We start from the raw sequence: 11,880 nt of genomic DNA on the forward strand, positions 1-11,880 counted from the left end.
CGCCTGAAATCCTTTTTTTTTTTTTTGCTCTTCACTTTTTCAAACAACCGGAAAAAAATTGGGTCAACCTTTTCGGGCTGTTGAGGAAGGGGCGGCAAAAATGAATTTTCTTCAGCCCCCCGGGGTTGGAGTGGCCACGGTGCGCCACTGGTAGCGGATAGTCAGTACCCAAAATCTTTAATAGTCACTCACAACCCTTTCACAAACAATGATGGATCCATGCCATGTTCTATAAATTGGGGGAAGTGGGCCGGGACAACTTGCGACAAGTGACCACTACAAAACAAAATGTACATCACCAAGAGTCTAGTAGACTACGTTTCACATAAAATGGTGCCCGTTGGCCTTCAGCTTCATTATTTTATTAAGGAGTCTTTAAGGCGTCCCATTTTACCCCACTGCGAAATTGTTGCTGTAAAGAAGCTGGGGTATAATGGGACAGCTGGGTAAAATGGGACGCCATTGATTTGGGATTATTTGTTGGGGCAAGATGGGAAAGTGCGAGTTAACGTCACAGTAAATCAATGGCATCCCATTTTACCCCAATTTGGCACATTTCTAAAAGGAAACTTTTCTTATAATTTTCGAAGAAAAAAGTAACAATTTTTGTCTAAATTAATTGAAAAGGTGGCTTTAGAAGTTATTTTTTTAATTTTAATGAAGAATGGTACTCTTAATTGGTTGGAAATATAAATAGACATTATATCAAAGTTCTTTTGTTGCAAAAATGGGCTAAATGTGACTATTTTAAGGTATAAAGTATTTCCGAAATCACTGTCCCAAATTACCCCGTGTCCCAATTTACTCCAGTCTACCCTAGGCATAATGTACACAAACTTGGAGATTGACTTTTGAGGGCAGACAAGTCATATGGGGTGTTTCGTTTTACCCTGTGGTCCACTTAGCCCCGGTCTCCCCTCCCGATCCCGGTCTCCCCTATCATAAATTGGTACCTAATTCGTCCCATCCCCGTCAGAGACACCCGAGTTTTATCATGAAATACAAGATTCTGCCAAAATATTGTCATAATCTGCATTACTATTTTCGTCAGAATTTACGCTCAATCGCTGAGCGACTAGCGATACTTTTAACCCGGGACTTTTGACCAATGAGATCGCGCGTAATAAAAGCGAGGGACAAAAAAGCACCCTGGCCATGCATGCATGCTGGCACCATCTTCAGAGTCACAACTTACACCCGGAACTTACACTGCTTGCCTTGTTTTACATGTTTTACATGTTTTATCAGGTTTTTAATATAGCAAATCAAGGTAAGCTCAAGTAGAAATTCAGTTATAACATCGTAGGCCTCCTAATATTGTACAGTCTTTGGCAGTGCCACTTGATGAGTGCAATAATTTTTAAGCTTATCGATTATAGGCATCAAATCCTAGACTTAGTCGTACACTGCAAAATTCCTGGCGACAGAGTGACTACATCGCACTGGAACTCTGAAGTCACTACCGCCGTCACTCCAGAATAACCTACCCTATGGTGGCCGACAGAGTCACTACAGGAGAGTGACAACATCGGAAACAAGGCAGTAGGCTACTATGCAGCAGTGTCATCACACAGTGACTACAACTGCTAGGGCTCCGATGTGTTATCTGCTCGATGCCGCATCGGCGACTCATGATGTACACCACTGACTAGATTCCGACAGTGGTCCACATCTTGTAGTCACATCAAAGTGACTTCCGTGGCGTGTCCCCATGCGTCGCCTGCTCGGTGCCCAGTCGGCGAACTTCAAGGTGACTACACTGCCAAAAGGTCGTTGACCGAACCCTGTTATGAGTTCGAACACTCTGGGGCGCTGCAGTATATCTACCAAATACTGCGCTGATGATGACAAATCGCGTATCATGCTTGTTTACTGCTTGTATACGCTCATGAATGGAATGAGTTGGTTTTATAATTAATTGATTGATGCATGCTGTACAGCGGGTCTGCGGCTGTAGGCCTACTGCCGTCTTTGTTTTTTATCGTGCTTTTGCATTCTTTGTCATTTATATTTCTACTGTGAGACTTCCGATTCATTTTGTTTCTTTTATTTGTTGTTCTCTTTTATATATTTTAATTGTTTTTGTGCTGCCTGTTTAATAATCTCATCAACTGAGTGTGTTTTACTTTTGCAGTTCTTGTTCTTGGTTTATTTGTTTGTTTCATTTCAAACGTTTTTATTTAGTTTATTTGTTTGCTTGTTTTCCCACAAAACTTATATCATTGCTTTGTTTACTTCAGTGGTTAGATGACATGTTTTGCTATCAAATTATGCCTATTTTTTCATATTTTGCATGATAACGTTATATAGGCCTATTGAAACTTTTTTATTTAAAACGAATTGTGTTTTAAAAGAGATATTAATTTTTAGCCGAAGTTCGCAAAGTATGCCTATTATAGGCCTAGCATTTTCAATTTATACATTTTGATTTGCCAAAACTTTACTTATTTTGAATCAAGAATTTTTCTGTTATATTTAAAATTGATTTATAGGCCTAGCATGCATTTTGTTTTACTTCTTGTCACTTTCCTGAAAGGCCTACTACAAATTTATACTTTTACTGCCGTAAGTTTATGCAAAACTTTGGCTTGTGTTATTTTCTTTTCTCGCTTTTTCAAAATGGTGTTTTCATAGGCCTATTAGTTTAATTCGTTTTTCATGTTGATTTTTTACGTTATCAAATTAGGCCTATGCCTATAAATCGGTGTCACATCAATATAGGCCTATGGCAGTGTTTGTTTGAAATTGTGTCCTATTTTTTATCACGCAAATATTAATGCTTGTTATGAATTATTATTGTTATAATTATTTATTTATTTTACACATTTAATATTTTTAATTCATCAATAGGCCTACATGCTTCTTATAATATTCCTACTTTTTAACTTCTTTATTTGCAATTTTTCTCAAGTTGTTTTACTGATCATGTTTATTTCTTTTACTAACAAATCATTTTATTCATCTTACTAATATTTCCCTTATTTTTAAAGTCCAGTTTGCAATTTCCCCCTCCCTAATCCCCTAAAAAAGCAAGAAATAAACAATATTATTTGAATAAATCAAGAGAATATAAAAAATATGGCAATAAAAGCAAAACCGGCAACCCAAAACGCCGTACTGAGCACCCAGGCCTAGTCGGCGTAGTCACACCAGTGTGACTCTCCTGCGAAATCACCGGCCGAAGTCACTCTGTAGAAACCTAGGAGGCTGGCTACCCGGCTATTTCGGACCGGCGATATGGAAAACCGAGGTGTAGTTTCCGATGGAGTGACATTCTGGTGACATCGGCGTCACACAGATGAGAATCTTGCAGTGTAGATAGTACAAGGTACAAGAGAAATATCTCTCTGTATAAATCCTATGTAAGTCCCATCACATTGTTATCGGCGATCATGTTTTTTTTTCTTCTGAAGTTTGGCTGGTACCCACCAGCGTCATGCGCGTGACGTGACACAAAATAATCGACCGGAAATCGGGGATCATTAAAACGTCAACAAATTTCAAAACACAGAAATCAGTAAACTTAAAGGCCCTTTCAGTGATTTCACAGGAACATTAAAAAAAATGGAAATTTGTCAGAGTTGCTTAGAAATAAAGAATCAATAAGTCTACAGAATTTCATTAAACCACTTTTCCCCTAAATACATCGACAAATTAGTCAAAAAACAGAAGTTTTAGAAAGGTTTTCTACTTCAACTCAGATCGACTGGAGAAAATCGAGATTTTCGTACAGTGCGCCACCAATCGACTGGAAAAACTTCCTAGTCCAGTGCTTCTAACACGGGGGAAGTAGAGTCTAAATTGATTTAAAACAGAATAAACAGACGCTTAATTTTTGTAGTAGAAAACAAAATAAGCAATTAAAGGTCACCGAGGCAAACTAACGGTCAATTCAAATATGAAAAACAGTTAAAATTGTGTATTTTGTTTAAAATAGTAGCTACTGATGTAATAAGTAGTAGAAACAATACGCAACGCGAGATGGTACGAGGAGAGAGAGCTTATTTAGATCTCGAGTCGGACTTTTTGTACTGTCAGTATCAAAAGTCCAGAATCATGCAAATGCTTTATTTTGTCTAAAATACACGGCTTTTCGACCGAACCACTAGCAGGCTATGTTAGCACATCTATGCCAATTACAAAGGTACCAAAATCTGAATTTTGATGATTTTTACGATCGTCCGGATGAGCAAATCACTGAATGGGCCTTTAATGGCGAGCGGTCCGAATTTTGAGCCATACAAGTTTACGTAGTGAACTAATCAAATCCATATCAATTGACTCTCACTCCCGGCTCTCGCTGTCCGACCGAAAAACGATAGCAAAGCACTCTAGCATCGAATGCGTAATTATCGTGTGCAAATTCGAAGCTAAAATGGGCAAAAATGAGGTTAATTTGGTCAGAAACCCATTATCAGGCGTCCATATTGGGGGGGGGATGATTGTATGGACCATCCCCCCACCCCCTCCCCCGGTATCTACACCTATGCTTTGTGGGGACGCAAGATGGAACTGCCAAATCCGGCAAAAACAACCAATGGCCTGAAGCAATCGTATCTATCAGCTTCTATCGCTATAGTGACGTCATGCAGGGGGGGGGGGGGAAACAATTTTTAAGCCATTTTAAGGGGGCAAACTTTGACAAAAATGGGCTAAAAAGTACAAAAATGCCCTAGGGCTATCTTACATATCAGGACGGCCAGCATCCCACAGGTGGGTGGAGGGGGACAAGACTTCTCACCTGGGGTGGGGCAGCTGCCTGCCTTTGCTCCCCCTGGCTACACCACTTGACGTCATGTCGACCGAGCAAGGGGGGTATTTTCCACTTTTTGCGGAAAATTTGCCAATTTCCCCCCCTGAAATTCTCTTTGCCCCCCCCTAATGGCCCCCCCTGAAAAAATTCCTGCCGCCGCCACTGGTGGATATGGATTGATGCAGTTCGATCAACTTGAAAATGAATAGTGAACACAGTGGCGGCGCTACGGGTGATCTGCTATCCTCAATATTCAATATTTTTCTTGCTCCTCAGCTGCCCCCCCCCACCCAAAAAAACCCCAAGATTCAGTATGAAAATTTCCACTTTTGTGGCCATTTTGCACAAAATTGGTTGATTTTACCCCCGCCCTGAAATTCATTCTCCCCCCATGCCCCTCGAGTGTGTGCCACATGCTTATATGCTCCAAAAGGGTGGGGTATATGCCTTTTAGCATTTACAGGTCACCTTGGTATTAAGGGTGGGGCAAAATGAAAGTGAGTTGGGTACTACCCCACAGCCCACTATGGACCAAGTGACAATTGGACAAAATGGCCCAATTGGCAATAGACCTTTTCCCCCTCTTTCCCATCACGCACTATTCCAGGGGGTATGACGTAGTCCATCAACCTCATAAATCGTGTGCACCTGATGGTCTTGGCAATTATTTTGTCTTAATATGGGCATACTGATTCCATATAATGAATTTTTGTAAAGACCATCGATGTTACTAATTATGTAATTAATAAATACACGAGTGATGCAGTTATAGAGCGATGTAGAACATCTGTGTAAGGGTGCACACCAGTAAATAGCCCCCATTGACTTTCTGTACAAACAGGGTCCAGGAAAACATCATTTTTCTCCAGAGCGACTCAGTTCTTCAAAACTTACCCTTTCTGCAAGTCGAAGGTCAGATGAAGTCATCCATTGTAGAAATTATATACAGAGTTCATCATTTTTTTGGATAGCTTGGTGTTTCTGAAATGTAACACATTTTGAAAGTTTAGCCAAATCGTCATAAAAAGTCATTTTTCACAGACAATCTATTTCCCAGGCCTAAATGAGGATTAACTATGAATCAGGGCCTAATAGTTAGGTTTTAAGCCTTTGCTAATGTACGGTATTTAATTAAGTCGTATTGCACGTTTCCTCGTTTGAAACACTGATTTTTTTCTCCCAGGGTGTAGGAGACTTGTATTTACTGGTGTGAACTCATAAGAGATGTTGTTTACGGGTTTTTTTTCATCTCTGAAAAAAATGAAACGGAAGCCAGCAGAAAATCACTGCGTGTCCTGTCATTAGTTTTTCACCTCTAGGTCTACAAAGTTACCGGTAGGTTTCAATAACAGGAAACTTTTTTCCTGACGACCCCACCAGCCGAAATGTCTGTATTCCAGAATGTAATGAATGTAACCCCGGGGAGATGATGCATTTTGCGACACCTGACTAGGTGGAAGTACCCCCCTGGAATAGTGTATGATGGGAAAGAGGGAAAAGGGTCTATTGGACTGAAAGACATTATGACAGTGACAGGTGATATTAATTGGACCTAGTGACAACAATAGGACCAAGTAACATTTAACTAAATGGTATTAAAAAATTCATGGCATCCCCTACCCACCCTGCCTAATTTTACTTTCCCAAGACGTAAACTGCCTACAGTCCCAAAATAATAGTGTGGTCAAATGAAACTAGACTATTTGAAGTATGCTGCCCTCTAGTGACTTTTGGTCTAGTACACATATGTTGAGGGGGAACTGTAATAATTATTGTAAACCTTATACTTTTAAAGGGACTCCAAATCTAAAAGCCTTTTATACATCTAATACCCAGGAGTACCCAGATCTAATATGCCCAGTATGCATGTAAACACTTCAATATTTAAAAAAATAATTTTAAAAAATGTTCAAAAATGTTTTTGCACACATTCACAGTTCACACATAAAATGGGGGGAGGGGGCAATAAATTGTTGCCAGGCTGAGAAGGGGAGAGCATTTTTGGGCAAACATTTAGAGGGTACCTTTTGAATAAAACAATCTAAAAAGGCTTAGGAAAACAGTACATAATTAAATGTTCATATACAGTGTGTCCCTCCCAAAAACAGAAACCTCATTGCGCCCTCTTTTCTCCTATTTCTGAAAAAGTTGATCATTATATTTTGGTATGTTATTACTATTGTGCTACCCTTAATGGTCTAATACATGCATACGGGTGTCCCATAAAATAGAACCCTCATTGCTCCCTCTTTTTCTCATTGGTTTATAAAACCTTGAATCGTTAGCTTTTAAACTGACAAAATATTACAATCGGCTTACAATTTTTGAAGATATGCTCTTTTTAAGAAATGTACCCATTTTTCACTCTGTCCATGGAGGAGCTTTGGCTAATTCTTCAAAGATTGAAAAGGAGTACATGTACCATGCATGAATATCAAACATTCCTCAATGATAACTTAATAACTTTATAAAATAACTTGATTTAGGGAATGGGCTTTACTGGTGGGCTATGGGCAAAATGGATGTGGGACGTTGCAATTACTTATTCTTGGTTATAATGCCTTTCTGTTGTATTGTGTTTCTTACGTTGTTGTTTCTTGCTTTCTTTTTATTTAAAACATAAGTCATTTCTGTTCACAGATTTCTGTTTGTACAAAATTATGAAATTGGGCTCTATTCAAATGTGACCCAATATGAGTAAATGAGCATATTGCAGCAAACACCATTTTGATATAAGCAATACTGTGAAACAAGGTCAAAATTGATTGCAGCAAAATGAAGTTTAATCATTGATCATGTTGATAGGAACACTCACTTACTCATGTTGGGTCACAAATAGCTCTACCTACCTTATGAAGCAACTTAACATTTCCATAAAAAATAGATTAGTAGGCCCTATTTCTTTTCCATAAAATGTTAGCTTTTATTGTCAGATATGATCCCTTTTTATTTTGAGCCAGACAACTGAGGTAAAGCAAAGAAAACTGAATTTTACTACCAGTGTAGATGTCGCCAATGCGTGTCACTCCTTCGGTTGCACTACTGCACAGGCCTTCGATGTGTGTGTACCATCCCGCATGCCGTGTACGTTCTGTGATGTGAACATCATATACGCGTTTGACTAATATTTCCATCATAATAATAATATGACGGTTCCTGTGTTTTATTCAAAATCAAGAATTTTGACAAAACTACAGCACCTAAAGTCTTTATTTTTGCAGGGCATGTTAGTTTTTAATAAAGTATATTACAATTGTGTAAAAAACAGAATTTTGAAAAATATTGAGGGCATCCTCCTCAGCAAATGTTATAATATGGCTTTAATTTTTCAAAGTAATATTTTTCCTGAAAGACAACAAACAAGCAAGTAAACAAACAAAAAGAGACATATTGGTGACAGCGAAGACTATAAACTATAAAAATCTGAATAAAAACTCAGAATCTTTCTAAATACTCAGGTGCTTAGTATGACACTGAGGGTGGCACATTTTAAAGAAACAATTCATTTGAATCAGTATGATGTGTTGTATTTTTTCAACCACCAATGTGGCACACCTAAGATTGATAAGGGCTAACAAAAACAAAAGCAAGCAAACAAACAAGAACAACAAAATCCTAGCCCGAAGTTAAATGTTAAAATGGTTCACATTTTATGACATATTTTGACCCAAGTCTGCCTACTCAGGGATCTAAGTTGTCCACAGGTAGCTAAATGGTAATAGAGGTTATTCACTTTACTCATGTGTGACTTCTAACAAAAGGCACTGGTTCCCGTAGTATTCCTCATTCAAACCAATTCAATGCATGACCTCGGAGTTACCTGCATGACTTTGGCGGGCTGTTTTGAAACAGTCATGGTTGCACATGCAGGCAATTCTTTTGAAAGTCCTAAACAAGGTATAGCAGTCGCTGATAGGATATGCAGATAGAACACGGATAACCTCTATAATTGATAATATGAAGTAGCAGTTTAGTTAGGGCTTATATGGTACAAACAACACCACAAATATTTTATTGAAAAATTTAGAAAAAAACAACAAACATAAGAATCTGCAAAAATTGGTTTCATTTTAAACAGGATGTTTTAAAGTTTCAGTAACTTACATGAACCTGTTTTCTTTACTCCTGGAAATAATTATTGTCTAATTTATTCACATATCATTCTCACTCTTATCCCGTAGCAGGTAGGCTATTGGTTCGACTTCGATGTAAATATGTGGCATCATTGGTGATAGATGTGATAGATTCCACTTCTTCTGGTCTTCATGTCCAACTGCATTCAGGTATGGAGTTTAATTAATTTTGTACAGTTATTTTATAGAGAGGCAATTGGCCTTCTCATTCACTCTAGCGTAACTCTTTTGTGTTACCTAAATTAGACGGTTATGGGCCGATACATTTGAGTTGTCCGTGCACGCACACAAACCAAGTTTGTGATACGGGCTGCTTTAAATCAGTGTTGCCATTTTATAGATCAGTTTCATGCCAAAAGTGAAATTGAGGTAAGACTGGGCTGGGAGAGGCCGCACTTCAAAACTGTGTTTAGCCATTAAACACATTCTTGCTTCACTTCCTGCAATATTCCTTTTTACTGCAAATTCGTAAATATTTCAATTGGCTAAACATTATCCATTAAAACATGTTTTGTATTTAAACATGTTATAAAGTGAAGGCAAGAATGTGTTTAGAAAAGTGTTGAAATGCTAAACACTGTTTTTGCATTGCAGATTCCATGTAACCCCATTTGCAAACATCACAAAACAATGGACAATCTCAGCCATGTTAGATTGTCAAGCAAGGGGACCAAAATATTTTTGTTTTTGTTTTTAGCAATGGCTCGAACTTGGCTTGACTAGTGCATTACAAAACTTTGCATGAAACACTATATAGTGTGCATAATTGGCACAACGCTTGATTGCAGATCACAAACAAGCATGCATATCGTCCAAGTTTGCCAGGCGCATATTAAAATAATGGAGAGGTACATTTGTATTTTCCCTTCCATGAGCAACATGCAAATATGATGGTAGATTCTCAGTGGACTGGACTCTCCCATCCCAGTATAACCTCTTTGATCTGACTATAATGCTCCAATATAGCTCCTAAGCAAACCCATTTTAAATCCAAAGAAAAGTATACCCCTTTTTATGCTTTTCACTAAATGCCGAATCATTCCAGTCTGGTGGAAAAAACTTTTGCAGGCGGTCAACATGGTCAACCCAGTGAACTGGATCATTTCTTGTGGTTTCAGCAGTGGAAGACTGGAAAGAAAGATTTAGTTCATTCATAATAAAGATTTGGCTGCAGCTATCAAGCCAGGTCCTCGCACTTTTTTAAGGCCTATTTAATGTATACATTTGTAGATTTTGCAAAAGGCAGTGGTCTACTCAGTTTTGCTAGGCCAAGGCCCGCTTTGCTGTTGAAAAATCACTGATTTCAAATTCGAGTTTGATGTGTTTTTTCTTAGAGTAAACCCCTACATGTAATAGAGAATGGATGGTTTACAAGTGAATTTTTCAACTACTGAGCTCTTTTCAGAATCATGCCATGACCTACTCATTGACAAAATCTTTTGGAGATCTATGTGCATTGACCCCAATAAGAGTAATTATTTCCATTTTCACTGCAAGTGGAAAATTAATGAAGTCCCCGGGGTATCTGGACTATTATTCATGCACTTTTATTGGAACATATTGGCAAGAACCACCAAGAAACAAACTCAAAAGGTTTATGTCTTAATTTGTTTCTTTCCCAGGAAAAGTCATTAAGTGTCAAAGTACAACAACAGACTGTACAAACACCAAGACCTGGGACCAAGACCCAGTGCCTTGAGGTAGGTAAGTGTAACAATAATTGTTCAATATAAAAAGACTATAAAAAAGTGGGACAATTAATTAAATCATTAGCTATAGAAAATGTTTTAGGGCAGTGATTTTTCTTTCAGAATGGGTATTAAAAGGACAGGGTGCCTAGCATCTTTGAATTGAGCCAACAGTTGAAAAAGAGGTCATTTTGGCAAGGGGCAAGAAAGTACCAAGTTACCGGATTTGCCCTGGGCACTAAAGCCAGTCACTTTCAGGGAGGACGTGCAGTTAAAATCATCACAACGTAAGTTTTATGTAGGAAATGATGATATCATTAATATGCATTGAAACAGGGTTGCTTGGGTAAATTCCATAGGGGTGCTATTTATGGTATTAGTTCATTTAGGCGCAAATCTGATGAAAGTATTTTAAAACTCGGTATTTGTTTGGGTGAAAGTTTGGCAAGAAATAACACCAAAAGTTGTGTTTGAATGTAATGCCAAGCGCATGTAAAAGATAGGCTCTAAGACCCTGTTCATATTAGGGAATTTTCTTCTTTCGACGAAGATCGAACGAAGATTAAAAAAACATTTTTCCTAATGTGTAACAGGGTTCCCGTTAAGGTTTTAAAAATGTGCGTCCGTAATGACGCAAGTTTGCTGACGAGGTTGCAAAAACTTGCGTCCAGACAGATTTTTGTGCGTCCATCTGAAATTCACAATTATGACGATACACACATACCCCGGGTCTACACCTCATCAAATGTTGATTGTTAAAAAAAATGAAAGTGCATTTTCGCCGTGATATTCCATCTCCATTCGCTATGGTAATTTTTCTCATTTCTGTGTCAGTTTTGGTCCGAAACGTGGTCAAAAACAGGTGCAAAAACATGAGCAAAGTCTGTCAATCTGGAACCAATTTTCGTTCGAATTTTACTTCCGCATTTCTTTTTTTTAATCAACGCGTTGTTGATGCTACAAAGCTAAAACTAGCGCGCTGTCACAAATAATACGAAAAAGGGTTATCATTTGAATTTTGTCTTTAAAATTGCTTTTATTCATCGTAACAATAATACTAATAAAGGAAACCTAGATTATTTATGAGAAAATAAACGTAAAATATTAAAAATTGAATATTGTCAGGTTGTGATAAATAATTAAATAAACATTAACCGCACATTAGCGGCACATGTTCAGTTGTAAACAAATCAATCAGGACTTCCCCAGGCCATCAAACGGCGATCGTTCGGAAAGCATGCAAAAAGTGCACGATTTCCTGACGTTGCATTTACAAATATTGCAGAATTTACTTCAATTCTTAGCA

Source organism: Amphiura filiformis, chromosome 1 (genome assembly GCF_039555335.1).
Source record: "Amphiura filiformis chromosome 1, Afil_fr2py, whole genome shotgun sequence".
Lineage (NCBI taxonomy): Eukaryota > Metazoa > Echinodermata > Ophiuroidea > Amphilepidida > Amphiuridae > Amphiura > Amphiura filiformis.